This window comes from Canis lupus, chromosome 12, assembly GCF_048164855.1.
Source record: "Canis lupus baileyi chromosome 12, mCanLup2.hap1, whole genome shotgun sequence".
Classification (NCBI taxonomy): domain Eukaryota; kingdom Metazoa; phylum Chordata; class Mammalia; order Carnivora; family Canidae; genus Canis; species Canis lupus.
The window spans coordinates 22,473,496-22,487,377 of NC_132849.1; the positions used below are offsets into that span (position 1 = coordinate 22,473,496).

Here is a 13,882-nt window from a genome sequence, read left to right on the forward strand (position 1 = left end):
ACATGTATTTTACCTAATACAAGACTTCTCAGTCTCAGCACTGCTAATATTTTGTTTCAAAGAACTCTTTATTGTGGGAGGCTGAACTGTGCATTGTAGGATATTTAGCAGCATACTTGCCTTCTACCCACTAGATGCCAGTAGCATCGTCCTGGTTGTGACATCATAAATGTCCCTATACATTGTGAAATATCCCTGCAGAAAGAGAGACAAAATCATTTCTGATTGAGAACCAGTGACCCAGTAGGTATTGTGTCCTTTCCCATTCTGTTAAACAAGTCAAAATTCTAAAAAATACTGTATTATCTTGACCTCATTTGTAAATAAAAACACTCCCAACATTCTACCACTGCAACAATGCATCAAATTGAAATGTAAGTAGCAAATCTTAGAACATATGGGGAGGAGGTAAGCTTTTAATTGAGTGCTTGCATATGGATGAAAAAATTAATTAAAACTGCAGTAGTGTGTCATTAAAATCTCTCTGACATGTTAAATAACTGAGACTGTTCCTAAGGAAAGTGAAGTTAGGTGTCTTTGCTAATCCTTTGGTATATAATGCCATGCTTAGAGATTTGCTTTGCTTCTTCCTCTGTTTCAGATTATTTTTCTGGAGCTCATTAAACACTCTTCTGCCTACCCCCATAAACACTCGTTGGGGTATTTTATTTATTTTAATAATCAACTCATCCTGTTTTCCTTGGGCTCTCTCATGCTTGACACCATATTAAGTTCTGTCTGCCCTCCTAATTTCCCCATCAATTTCTTAAAGATTTAGCATGCCTGTAATTTGTAAAGCTAAACACTCAGGAGAGGAAAAAAAGAAAGATGAGCAAAACTGTATATATATAAATATTTAGACATTGAACCAGCTTGGAATGTCTGCAGCCATCTTGAAAAGGTACAACCAAAGAAATTGACATACAGAAGATCCAGGTGCTTATGCCACTACTAAGACACATTAGATACATGTGTGCTGGAAGGCACAAGCCAACAGCCAGGATCTTAATTCTGCTGTTTAGCTTTAATTATTTAAGGATTTTTGACTTAAAATCATTGATATTCCTATTCTGAGAATAGTGGTCATAAGGTAGAGAGGCCAGGAAGAGTTAACAATGATAAGAAACACAGTTTTTACCATTGAGATGTTTGATTTTTTAAATTATTTTTAATAATTTTATTCATTTATTTATGAGAGATACACACAGAGAGGCAGACACTAGGCAGAGGGAGAAGCAGGCTCCCCGTGGGAAACCCGATGTGGGACTTGATTGCAGGATATTGGGATCATGCCCTGAGCCAAAGGCAAATGCTCAACCACTGAGCCACTCTTTGAAATGAGCATCCCCCATTGAGACGTTTGTACTTCAGATAGTATGATAGATATCTGGCTCTTAATTTTCATGTGTTATCAGAGCTAATATATCACCTTAATTTTAATTTGTGCTTCTGTTCAATATATGCCCCGCAACCTATTTGCGTCATTCTAACCAGGAACTTTATGCATACATGTTATTTAATTATATCTTATTATTTTTGCAGGGTTCTTGTTTTCATCCAAAATATCTTTCTTCTCTGTTTTTTTTTTTTTGCATAATTTCATATTTACCTTTTGAGAACAAATTTTAAATATCACTATGGAATTATCTTTCTCATCCATAGTATTTATGGAACTCTCTATAGTTTCATGATCTTATTATTTTAGTAATAATAAATCTAAATATTACTAAGAATCAACTATTTACCTTATGCTTTTCTTTATAGTTACATGTATTAAAATTTTAATCCTTTCAAAAATCCTAGAAAGTAATTATTATTCCTCAAAAACAAATGGCAAAAATTAAGCAAGAGAATTTTAAGTAATTTGTACAACGGTAAATAACTGATGCGGACAGGATTCAAATTCAGGCAGCGTAACAGACCCTGAGTTAGGATGGGGTTGAGGCTGGGGCCCCTGCTTATCTGCTGAGATTTTTGCATAATTGTGGAGATATTTACAATACATAAATTATAGAGATAATACATTCAGTTCTAAACCAGAACTTGGAAAAACTGACATTAAGTTTTTTGGTTTTGGTTTTGTTTTTGTCTCTATAGTGAGCTAGGAAGGTGTCTGATGGGAAGTGAAGGAGAGGTTAAGGAAGGCAAGACAAGTTCATCAGGATTCCAATGTTAGTGCTTTCCAGATGCTTTGCTTTATTACATTTGATTTGCATATGAGAGGAGATGGGTATATACTTTAGGATGATAGAAATAATGATAATAACAAAACATTCTTAACATGTTTTACACTTTGCAAAGCACTCTCACATATATAATCATACCAAGTTTACTTTTACTATGGGAAAAGTAAAGTATTTGTTTTAAAGAAACCACCTGTTTTAAAGAAAAAAAATTGAGACCCCAAATCTGTGACTTCACGAAGATTGTGTAACTCCCAAATTCTACCACAGAATGTAATAACAATGAGATTTTTATTATTCAATGCCTAATTTATGTTTATTTTCTTTTTTTTTAAATTTTTATTTATTTATGATAGTTACAGAGAGAGAGAGAGAGAGAGAGGCAGAGACATAGGCAGAGGGAGAAGCAGGCTCCATGCACCAGGAGCCCGATGTGGGATTCGATCCCGGGTCTCCAGGATCGCGCCCTGGGCCAAAGGCAGGCTCTAAACCACTGCGCCACCCAGGGATCCCTATGTTTATTTTCTTAAAATTCCCTTCCTCCTCAGGTAAACACACATGCACATCCACACACACATCTGCATGTTCACCTCTTCCTTCCACATGTTTGTACACACATGCATGTATTCACATCCCCCCACATGTGTGCATACTCACATCTCACATACATGGTTCCTACTGATACCTCTCCTTTCTCTTAGATTCCTCTCATACATGTAACACATTTGTAGGTCTTCCTAGCCAACAAAAGAACATTTATTTCTCTAAATGACCTTGGCTCTTTTCTGTTTAATCCCATAAGGCCTAAGTTAGGGATTTTTTATTTTTTTAAGACACACACACACAGAGGCAGAGACAGAGGCAGAGGGAGAGGCAGGCTCCATGAAGGGAGTCCAATGTGGAACTCAAAGTGGGACTCGATGTAAGATTTAATCTCAGAACCCCTGGAACACACCCCGAGCCAAAGGCAGACACTCAACTGCTGACCCACCCACGTGCCCCTGGGTTAGGGAATTACTGAAAGTGGATATTTGGGTAATAGGTTCTTTATTAGAAATATTCAAGGACAAGTTTAGTCAAAGTAATATTCAAAATAATTGAAAGTATATTTTTTGTGAAAATATCTGAAGCTTTCATAGAGTGAATATATTTGGCATTCTTTCTCCCTCAAGAGTTTTTCTAGGGGGTGAAAAGGGGATAAAAGAGAAAGGGAGGGAATCCTACTATTGTCATTTAAAATGCCATTAGCTAACGACAGCATGAAGTCTTAGACCATTACATTTTGGAATGTGAAAGTACATGTTCTGGTGAATACATTTCCTTCTAGTAAAGGTTGTTTGATTAAAGGGCTAGCCCAGGACAGGCATGAAGAGAGAACTAAAAATCTGCAAGTAGGACTTCACAGAAGTCCATACTTCTTTCAAAACACAAAGGTCTCTTCCAGTATCAGCAAACCTGAAATTACAAACACTTATCCAGTTCCACTGCTGTGGAGTATCACTGTTATCAATGTCAAGTAAGATGATTACTGTAAAAATAATATCTTGTATTATAATAACAGGAGCGATGTAAACAGAACCTAGGAAAGGTAGGTAGAGGTGAGTTGGGGTGATTTTCAAGTTGCATTCTTTTTCTTTTTGGCATAAAGGAACCCTCATATCCTTGTCTATTTTGTATCCGTCAGACACTACATAGGACATTCTTCAATCTGATGGTTCAGGTGAAATGTGATTTGGTTGCCACCTAGCCACTTTCTCTCCTTTGCTTCTGGAACGGGCACAGATTTGTTACTGCCACTGAGCCTAGAGCTCCAAGGTTGAAATTATTCCTGCCCTGCCTTTTCTGTCCTATTCACAGCTGGAGACATCATCATTTCAGCTTCATTGGATTTCCAACATTCTTAGGCCTTTCTCACTAAGCCCTCTGCACACCAGAAATACTCCTGCATGTCATAATTAGATGTGTGAAAGTAGTCAAAATAAGAAAAATCTGAAATAGTACCTTAGTAGCAAGAAATATGGCTACTTTGCAATTTTAGAAGGCTCATACAAGTGCATTTGAATGAGACCTTGCTTCGAGCTTGTCAAATATACTATACATTCACACACAAAAAAAAGTTAAAAGAAATAACATTTGATACATTAAATACAGGAATATAGAGTGAAATTGCTCAGGCTTATGGGAGGACTCAATCAGAGACTGGTATCCAGAACTCAGAAAACAGACCAACAGAGCCCTAGAAAATAACTAGAGTCTAGGTAATAAAGAGAGGAACTTAGGACTTAATCTGGAGTTATAAATGACTATCAAGATTTTGAACCTAATGTTGAAGACCAACCACATTATATGATACATGTTGAGATTGTTATGTTCAGGCTTGGCAAACTAACAAAAAATGAGGGCACATGGCCTATAAAGGGAGAAATAGAATAAATACTAATTTTGGGAACTAATTTCTCAGACATATGTAGTAAGATGAGGCTTATATTACTAATTAGGTATAATACTAAAGATCATGAAAGAATATGGTTGTATCCTTAAATGTTAATTAAAAAAATGTATTCTCTAAAATAAAAATAAAGTTAATATAGTGTCTTAGTAAATTATATGAAAAACATGTACTAGTATCACTCAAATTCAGGGATATATGGCCTGATAAATGACTAAAAACACAGCTTGTCTAGTAATTTTTGCTCTCTCCCCTGTTCCTGCCATTGCTGTCTGCTGTAGTCAGACTCTGGTTTCAGAGCTCAGCAGGGAAAAGGCAAAGATTTCTGTTGTCACAAAATCCCCTACATCCCTGTGTGTGTGTGTGTGTGTGTGTGCGTGTGTTTATATTTGCCAACTTCCCATCATTTAATCCAATCCTTGTGACCACAGAGAATTGGTTCTTTTTTTTTTTTTCTTTTTTAAGATTTTATTTACTTATTCATGAGAGAGACAGAGAGAGAGGCAGAGACACAGGCAGAGGGAGAAGCAGGCTCCATGCAGGGAGGGAGCCTGACGTGGGACTCGATCCTGAGTCTCCAGGATCAGGCCCTGAGCTGAAGGCGGCACTAAACCGCCAAGACCCAGGCTGCCCTGGTTCTTTTTTTTTTTTTTTTTTTCTTCTCCAGACAGTGAGTTAGATGTCCCTTTCTCTATTTTTACAAGCAACCCCTAGTCTCTGAGTTATTCTTTTAACAGTATTCATTCTGTTTGATTTGAGAATGATAAAGTATATCTTTCCTTACATCTTTTGTTGAGAGAGGCAAAAAGCCAAAGAAGTATTTACTCCTATAAATTCCTTTCAAAATAGTTTTCCTTTTCTTACTTCAACTGGAGGTGTGTCAGAGGAGATGATAGTCAAACTACTAGTTGTAGCTTTTCTTATGTACCATGAGATATGAATGTAGATCTATTTAGGATACACAACATATTTTTTTAGCTTTGAAACATTAACTGAAATTCTAAGAGAAAAAAATCACATTTAGTCTTGTTGTTCTAGTTTAAAATAATCCATCCATGTCCTAATATTTATTTCCATTTACTTTAGATTTTCTGCTTCTGCATGATTGAGAGTTACTCCAATTAAGGTGCTTTTCATCTTCAGAGTCTTTTACAAACAGTCATTAATTACAGCTACGCATGTAGTCAGGTAATGATTTGGGATATCTCAGGGGCTTCCTGATTTATGTTTCAAAGGACATATGATGATTAGCAATCCTTCCTTCTACTACAGCATAGAAGGTGACTCTTGCCTAAGTCAGTGTGCCAGAGACAAATTAGCTTGAGTGTCAAATATACAGATTAAAGGCCTTTTATTCTCTCTTCTTTCTTTTCTTCCATCCATCCTCCTGTCCTTCCTTTCATCCTTTCTTGCTTCCCTCCTTTAAATGAATCCTTCCTTCCTTCCTTCCTTCCTTCCTTCCTTCCTTCCTTCCTTCCTTCCTTCCTTCCTATTCTTACTTACTTACACAGGATGACAGAGAATGGATTTTTCCTCTTTCAGGAGTAAAGAGAACATCTCTCTGATTTCATAGCATGAAGATGGAAGTACCAGCAATTTATGTCTCTTCTTGCTCACAGCCTACAGTTGTTTGTCCAGAAAGGAAACACAAGCACTTCAATAAGAGCAGCTGCTTTCACACCCAGATATTTCCTTAATTTTGTAAGTCTATTTCATCAGAAAAGTTACTACTTTTGGACCATGAATAGTTGTAGGAACTATTCAGTAATGGTAGTACAATGGTACCACTACCATTGGTACATTGTACTGCCTTCAGTTTATAACTAGCTAATCACAAAGGCTTGTATGGCACTCTTTAAATTTGTCCAAAGTAAAATATAGATCATTGATGATTGTAATGGAGATTATTTCTTAGGAAATCTGATTCAATGTTTTTGATGAATGTTTCAAAAATAGTATGATCAGGATGGAAAAGTCAGGACACTTAACCAATTTAAAATAGCAGCCCCAAGGTGGTGCCAACACAAAGGGCAGCCAACCATCATGACAGAAAACCAAATGTTTATGTAAATCATTCCATAAATGTTTTATGAAAACTGAAGAGTATTGTCATTTGAATTGTAAATTACAATATCCAAAGTGAAGTGATCAAGTGATTCAGTTATTGGTTTGTTGTTTAGATCTGAGCATCTTAAACCTACAAAAACCTTCTTCCCCTTGGTGCCAATGTCACTAAAACAGACTTGGGAATATATTTGGCACCCTTACCTCTGATCATTACTCCTCCCCAAGTCTTACTCGTCCCGCCCCAGCCATTACTGCATTGAAAATTGACTAGTCTGAAGTATGTCCTTTATAAGAAATATTTAAGAAATATCAGAGGACATTCAGATTTTTCAAGTAGGTATGAAATCAAATTCCACCATTTGAAGATAGATACAGTAAGAAATTTGACAATTCAAAGTTGAAAATCCTAGCCCCATCATTTAGTTTACACACATGTGCATACACACAAAGTTGGTAGAAATGATTTGGCATTTCTCAACCCTGAATTTTCTTCTCTATAAAATGGGAATCTCCTCGGTGTCCATCAAAAGATGAATGGATAAAGAAGATGTGGTCTATGTATACAATGGAATATTACTCAGCCATTAGAAACGACAAATACCCACCATTTGCTTCAACGTGGTTGAAACTGGAGGGTATTTTGCTGAGTGAAGTAAGTCAATTGGAGAAGGACAAACATTATATGTTCTCATTCATTTGGGGAATATAAATAATAGTGAAAAGGAATAGAAGGGAAGGGAGAAGAAATGTGTGGGAAATATCAGAAAGGGAGACAGAACATAAAGACTCCTAACTCTGGGAAACGAACTAGGGGTGGTGGAAGGGGAGGAGGGCGGGGGATGGGAGTGAATGGGTGACGGGCACTGAGGGGGGCACTTGACGGGATGAGCACTGGGTGTTATTCTGTATGTTGGTAAATTGAACACCAATAAAAAATAAATATATTTATTTATTTATTAAAAAAATAAAATGGGAATCTTTATAGATTTGTTTTGTAGATTTAATTAATAATGTAATTAACATGTAACATCTGTAATTGACATGGTAGATATTATTTCAATAAACATTTTAGTGAGTTTCTACTTTAAGTTATAAAATATAGCTATTTTGCTAGAATTAGGACTTAAAATTGGGTTTTAGAAGGAAAGTATTTATATATGTTTCCATTTTTTAGTGTGCCTTCAATTCATGATTTGGATCAGGCCAAAACACATGAGAAAAAGTTCAAACATACTAGTAGTCAAATAAATACAAATTAACCATAAAATGGATTTTATATTTATAAATATAGTATTATTGATATGTGTAGGAAATTGGCAATTTCATTTTCTTCCTGGGATGTGCAAGATGGTAGCTTTACACGCTTCTTGTAAGATAATTTGACTCTGTTGAGTGCTTGAAAAAGGCTTATTCCTTTTCCTTCACCATTTCTAGACGTTTATTCCTGGAAGAAAATTTGTGTTTATACAAATATTTATAAAACAATTGGAAATATATGAGCATCTAATGATAGAGAATATTGATTGACTAAATGGCTATATTACCACAAGGCATAGAATCCAAAAATGATGCCATGGAATAATGTATTGAAGTACCGGAAATAGGCACTGTATACTCTTCTTTTTTTTTTTTTAGATTTATTTATTTTAGAGAGAGAGCATTAGTGTGAGGGGCAGAGGGAAAGGGAGAGAGAATCTCAAGCTGACTCTGTGCTGAATGCAGAGCCTAATGCAGGGCTCTATCTCACTACCTTGAGGTCATGACATGAGCTGAAACCAAGAGCTGGACATTTAACCAACTGTGCCATCCAGGTGCCCAGCATTATATATTCTTCTGTGGAAGAATGACTGTTACAAAAACACATGTATAATATGAGACCATTTTGTTACATATCTATATGTGTATATATTTTTTTCTTCAAATACTTTATATAAGGAAATATATTCTATCTTTAATAAAAGGAAAACAATATGATTTTATAAAAAATATCAAAATATTCAGCTCACCATTTACACCTGTATAATTCTGTTCATTAACAAACTTAGTGCTGTTATGATATTCTAATCATTTACCTGTTTCCACATATATCTTTTTGATTTAAAAAATTACATGTTTGTTGCCATCTTCTGTTTGTGTATATTTTATACCTGTTAAATATGACACAAAGAGGAAGTTGGATTAGCCAAAAACACTTTCCCTTTTCCTTTCTTTCTATCTCCAGACTTTTGTCTGTAGTGACTGTCACTTTTGGTGGTGCCATCAAGAAAATCAAAGCCAAAAGGAATTTCAATTTTAGCAGGAAAGATTAATTTAGTTCCAGAAATGTTGATTTGCAATGCTTGTGTTATTTCAGGGTGATAATATCTAACTGCCCTACTGAGGAACATTTAGATGTAGTATTTGGGAACTGACATGGTTTAACTTTACCAAGGCTCTGTGATCTTGAAAAAACTGAAAATGTTATAAAATCTCCCCACTTGTTTGTGTTTCATAAAATGGCTTACTGAAAAGAACCACCTTTCCCCCAAATGATTAAGGGGAAAGTCATAGACCACCCCCCCTTGTTTACCCAAGAGAAGACCAGCCATAGATCCTCTAAATTCCCATCCTTTGCCTGATAGATGATTAAACCTGCTTGTCCCTTCCGATCAGTCAGAACAAGATACCTGTTAATCAAACTTCAGGTAAGATTTTTTTCCTTCCTCCAGGCCCCTGGGTCAGGCTACAACCTGCCTTTAACAGCCTCTCCTGAAAATAGGAGGATCTCAAGACAAACCATTCTCTAATCTACTGTTTAATTATGCCATTCCTATTCATCTCACTTTCCCATACCTGGTTCTTTTCAGCCTTGTTTGTCTTTTCCAGTGGAAGAAACATCCTTAGGCCTAACCCTTGTGAAACTTGCATACTGTGGCCATACTGCTGCCCCTAGAACAGTCTCTTTTGCCAACTCTTTGCAATAGTTCTTTCAAATACAGTCTCTTCTTAATAGGCCTGCATTTGTCTTTTATTGATCAAGGAAAGTGACATATAATTGGTTATAAGAGAACAGAAGGAGAAAACTTGGCTGAGTATGTAACCCTGAATATCATCAATATTTACAGGGCACAACAAGGATAAGGAGTACGTGAGATAGTTTGAAAAAAAAAATCTGAGGAATATAGTGGAAATTGGAGACATTTGTATGCAAAATTAAAAGTGAGAGGCATAGCCCTTGTCAAATGCAAGGTTTTATTCTCTTGACAGCTGGAAAGAAAAGAGGAGGGTCTAGGAGGAATTAGAAAGTATTTGACACCTAATTTGTGTTGAGATTTCCTTGTGCTATAGCAGTTAACTCTCACAAAGCACTCACTATTATTGATGAATAGAGTGAAGGCTTTGTAGTCAGACAAACCTGGGTTTAAATTTAGATGTGTGACTTAGACGATGAGTAATCTAGCCTAAAATGGCAACAGTGGTAATACTAATACTAATATATTGATATATACATAATATACTACACATAGTGTTGATTATTATGTATTGAACAGGTATGTTTCAGAAATGATACAAAAACACATGCTATCTAATTCCATAGCTATTATATGATACAGCTTTTCTCAATACCCACATTTATCTGTGAAGAAACTATAGCACAAAGATGTGAAAAAAAAAAAAAAAGAAAAGATGTCCAAACTTATATGATGAATCTGGGATTTGAACCCAGGCACTCCTACCCTATCACCCATGCAACTAACTTCCATATTGGATTGTCAACCTTTATAAACTTCTTAAATTTGCTTTGTTTTTTTTTTTTTTTTTTTTTTTTGGTCTTGTAGAAACCAGCTAATAATATGTACCTCAGGGGTTTTTTGGAAGGATTAAACAAGACAATAAAATAAAGTGATAAGCATAATGCTTAATCTTTTATAAGTAATAATACTAAGGCTCAGAATGGAAAAGAAACTCACTCAAGGTCATACAGGTAGTAAGTAAAAGAATTAGGATTCAAAGCTGCTCTCTCCCTAACTCAAAGACTGTTCTTTTTCACCACAGCTTGCTGTCTCAAATGAGTGAGATAAATTGAATCTTGATTAGTAAATGAAACAGTGCATTTGCTTTTATCATTCTGCTGCTTTTGGAAAGTATTTTCAACCAGTTCTCTTGTGGGAAGGGCAGTGAGACCAACAGGACCTTATGTCTTAGTGATTGCTTCTCCATCTGGCATGATTGAGTAAGGATGCAAAACTTAGGAGGAAAATCAATTCACTCTCAGCTGTCGCCTTTCTTTCCTCCTTACCGGTGTTTTACAACATCTGCTTGCTACTGTTTCTTTCATGCCCATGATTCTTAATCATTTTTTTCCAGTTTAAAATTACATTCTTCTCTAGAGGTGTCCTCTCACTCATTGCTAAATAATGCAGTACATGATGTCCCACGACGTTTTGCTTCTGTCCCTGGTGAGTGGACAAAGGCAGAACAGATGTGGCACACTGTCAGACAGAGATATCAACTGCTTTCCAAAGCTGCTTCCATGGAAGGCCTGAATTACTCTGGTATGAAAGGGTAACAACAATAGGAGCCATTAGGGCTTGGAACTGATTGCATGTCCATATCCTGTGGAAGATTAAAGAACACAACAAATTGAGCTGCAAAGGGCCTTAGTCTAAAAGTAGCCATCTCAGACTAGATCTAGAGATTAGACAAAGAGAACAAGAAATAAATATCTATTTATGTGAGCTCGTGGCATAAAATAAGCTGCATTAAATGGAACTACTAAAGATAGTTATAATTTTCTCATTTTGTGAGTCCATTAGAACAGAAACCCTATGAAAAATATTGAAAAAATATTCTATGAGTGTGTGTGTGTGTGTGTGTGTGTGTGTGTGTAAGAGAAAGAGAAAGAGACAGAGAGAAAGCAGAGTATCTCATCCCCCTTGGGTTTTTTTATTTAATGTCTATATTGTTCACTAGGATACAAGTTATACAAGACAGAGACTGCTTGTAAAGTGCCTTGATTGTGGCTCTTCTTTCAGGCAGTAGTAGCAAAATACTTATCATTTTCACTGGAACACAGTCTTAGGTTCTCAAAACAATTTACCCAATGAATCAATAAATTGATGAATATATGCATGAGAAAAAGGGAAATTGGGATTAAAGTGAAGATGCTCATCTTTATGAAATCAGTGAACTCTTAGGAAATGAGAGTTTAAAGGACAGTTGTGGGTAAAAACTAAGTTTACCCAATTCCCCACATTTGAGACAGGTTTGCATGTTTTAGAGAACTTTGGTGGTGGCAAAACAGCTGTGGTGGAGAGGGAATAGAAGAGGTACCCAAGTTTTGCCAATTATTCACAAGAAGGAGATAGCCATCGATGAAATGAAGTATTCACTTCCCAGCCTCCCAACCTCTCACTCTCACCCAGGCAGAAGGCAGACAACCCTGACCCTTGTGCATTGTTCAGTTAAAGCCATATATACATGGTGCTGCAGCTGCTTGCTTATACCTGTCTCTCCTATTAGACTTCAAAGTTTTAGAAGCTAGGAGACTACAAAATTTAATTATCTTGGACCCTTAGAGGCCTGTCAAATGGCAGGCATTCAATCCATGAATGAATGCACTAAGTAGAGAAATGTGAAGAAACACAAAGTGTAAATTGCTTTGTTTATTTTTGTCAAATGCATTTGTTTCTCAAAATACTTATTGAACAGAGGATTCTGAGGAGATGGCACAGTAGGAGGCACCAGGAATCTGTCTTCCCACCTAGACAACAGTTTTATTGGTAGAATCTATCTGATGAGATTACTTTGAAACTCTGGAGCATGTTCAAAGCTTGAGACTTCTAGGGGAAGGCATGGTGGTAAGCCATAGTTCATTTTGGTCAATTTCAGCTACTATCCTCCAAACCTAGCCCTGTGGCAGGTAGCTGTGTATGTGTTCCTGGAGCAACTTGCAAGGCAGGCAGTAAGGATACTGTCCTTCAAAGATCAGGGATCTGTGCTCTAATCACTAATTGCCAATTCTGATTGGAGACACAGAGGTGCAAACACAGGTGGGTAGTCACTGTTGCGTCTTTCACTGCTAATTGTAATTATTTATAAGAGCCAAAAGATAGAAGCGCCCCAAGTGTCCATCAATGAATGGATGAACAAAACTTGGTATATACATACAATGGAATATTATTCAGCATAAAAGAGGTGATGGTACATTCTGAAATGTACTTTAAAATGGATCAAACCTGAGGGTATCATTCTTAGTCAACATAGCAAAAAGAAGAATATGGTATTATTCCATTTATAATTTATATGAGGTTTCTAAAGTAGTCAAATGCATAGTGACAGAGAGGAAAATGGTGGTTGCCAAGGGCTTGAGGGAAGGAGTGATGAGAAATAATCGTTTAGTGGCTATAGATGAGTTCTGCAGATGGATGGTGGTAATGGTTGTACAATAATATGAATATACTTGATGCCACCGAAGTATATGTTTAAAAATGGCTAAGATGGTAGATTTTATTTGTATTTTACCACAATTTTAAAATTAAAAAAATATTGGGAACAAAATTATTAAATGCACAGAGATACTTAAAATTTCATTATAGCTATGTTTTATTAGGTTTATACTTAGTTCAATATATTTTGGGATATTAGATTATATAAAATTATATCATTACATAGTATAAGCCCATGTCTATAATTAGGCTATGCTCATTTTATAGATAAAAGAAACAGGAAAAGGAGGAGTAAGTCACCAAAGATCCTTACATCAAAAAAAGTATGGTTAGGATGTAAACTAGTTCTGTCCCTAAAATTCATTTAAAAATAAAAATGAGGATCCAGGGTAAGTCAAGCTGTTCAGTTACTACAAAAATAATCATTATATCCCCTTACTTGCCTTAATTTTATGATCACTTCTACAAAACAAGCAGACAAAAACAAAAACAAGATTATAGAGAAAACCTCCTAAGCAGAAATGAGAGATAATAGGTAATATTAGTAAAAAAAAAAAAAAAAAAAAAAAAAGTCAAAAATAGCATCATCAGCTACCCAAGAAAAAGCAACAAAACATTTGGGAAAACTATTACCATTCTCTAGGGAAAAAATTGTACAAAACTTGCTTAGAGTAACTGACAGTTAATTACTGATCAAACTACTTTATTGACTCCCCCCTAGTGTGGTGCTTTGAGAAGTGTCATTTTCTGAACAC

At 35.9% G+C, this 13,882-nt stretch overlaps 1 long non-coding RNA gene across 2 annotated transcripts in view; it reads left to right on the forward strand.

The window, feature by feature from the left end:
* The first annotated feature begins 235 nt into the window (after window positions 1–235).
* Window positions 236–13,882, forward strand: part of LOC140600667 (uncharacterized) — a 74,639-nt gene continuing 60,992 nt past the window's right edge. The window contains exons 1-3 of one of the 2 annotated variants that reach the window (XR_012003840.1): window positions 236–374; window positions 5,719–5,820; window positions 6,175–6,333. This is a non-coding gene — a long non-coding RNA (uncharacterized lncRNA). The remainder of the gene's footprint in view (window positions 375–5,718; window positions 5,821–6,174; window positions 6,334–13,882) is intronic. The other variant, XR_012003841.1, reaches the window with a different exon arrangement.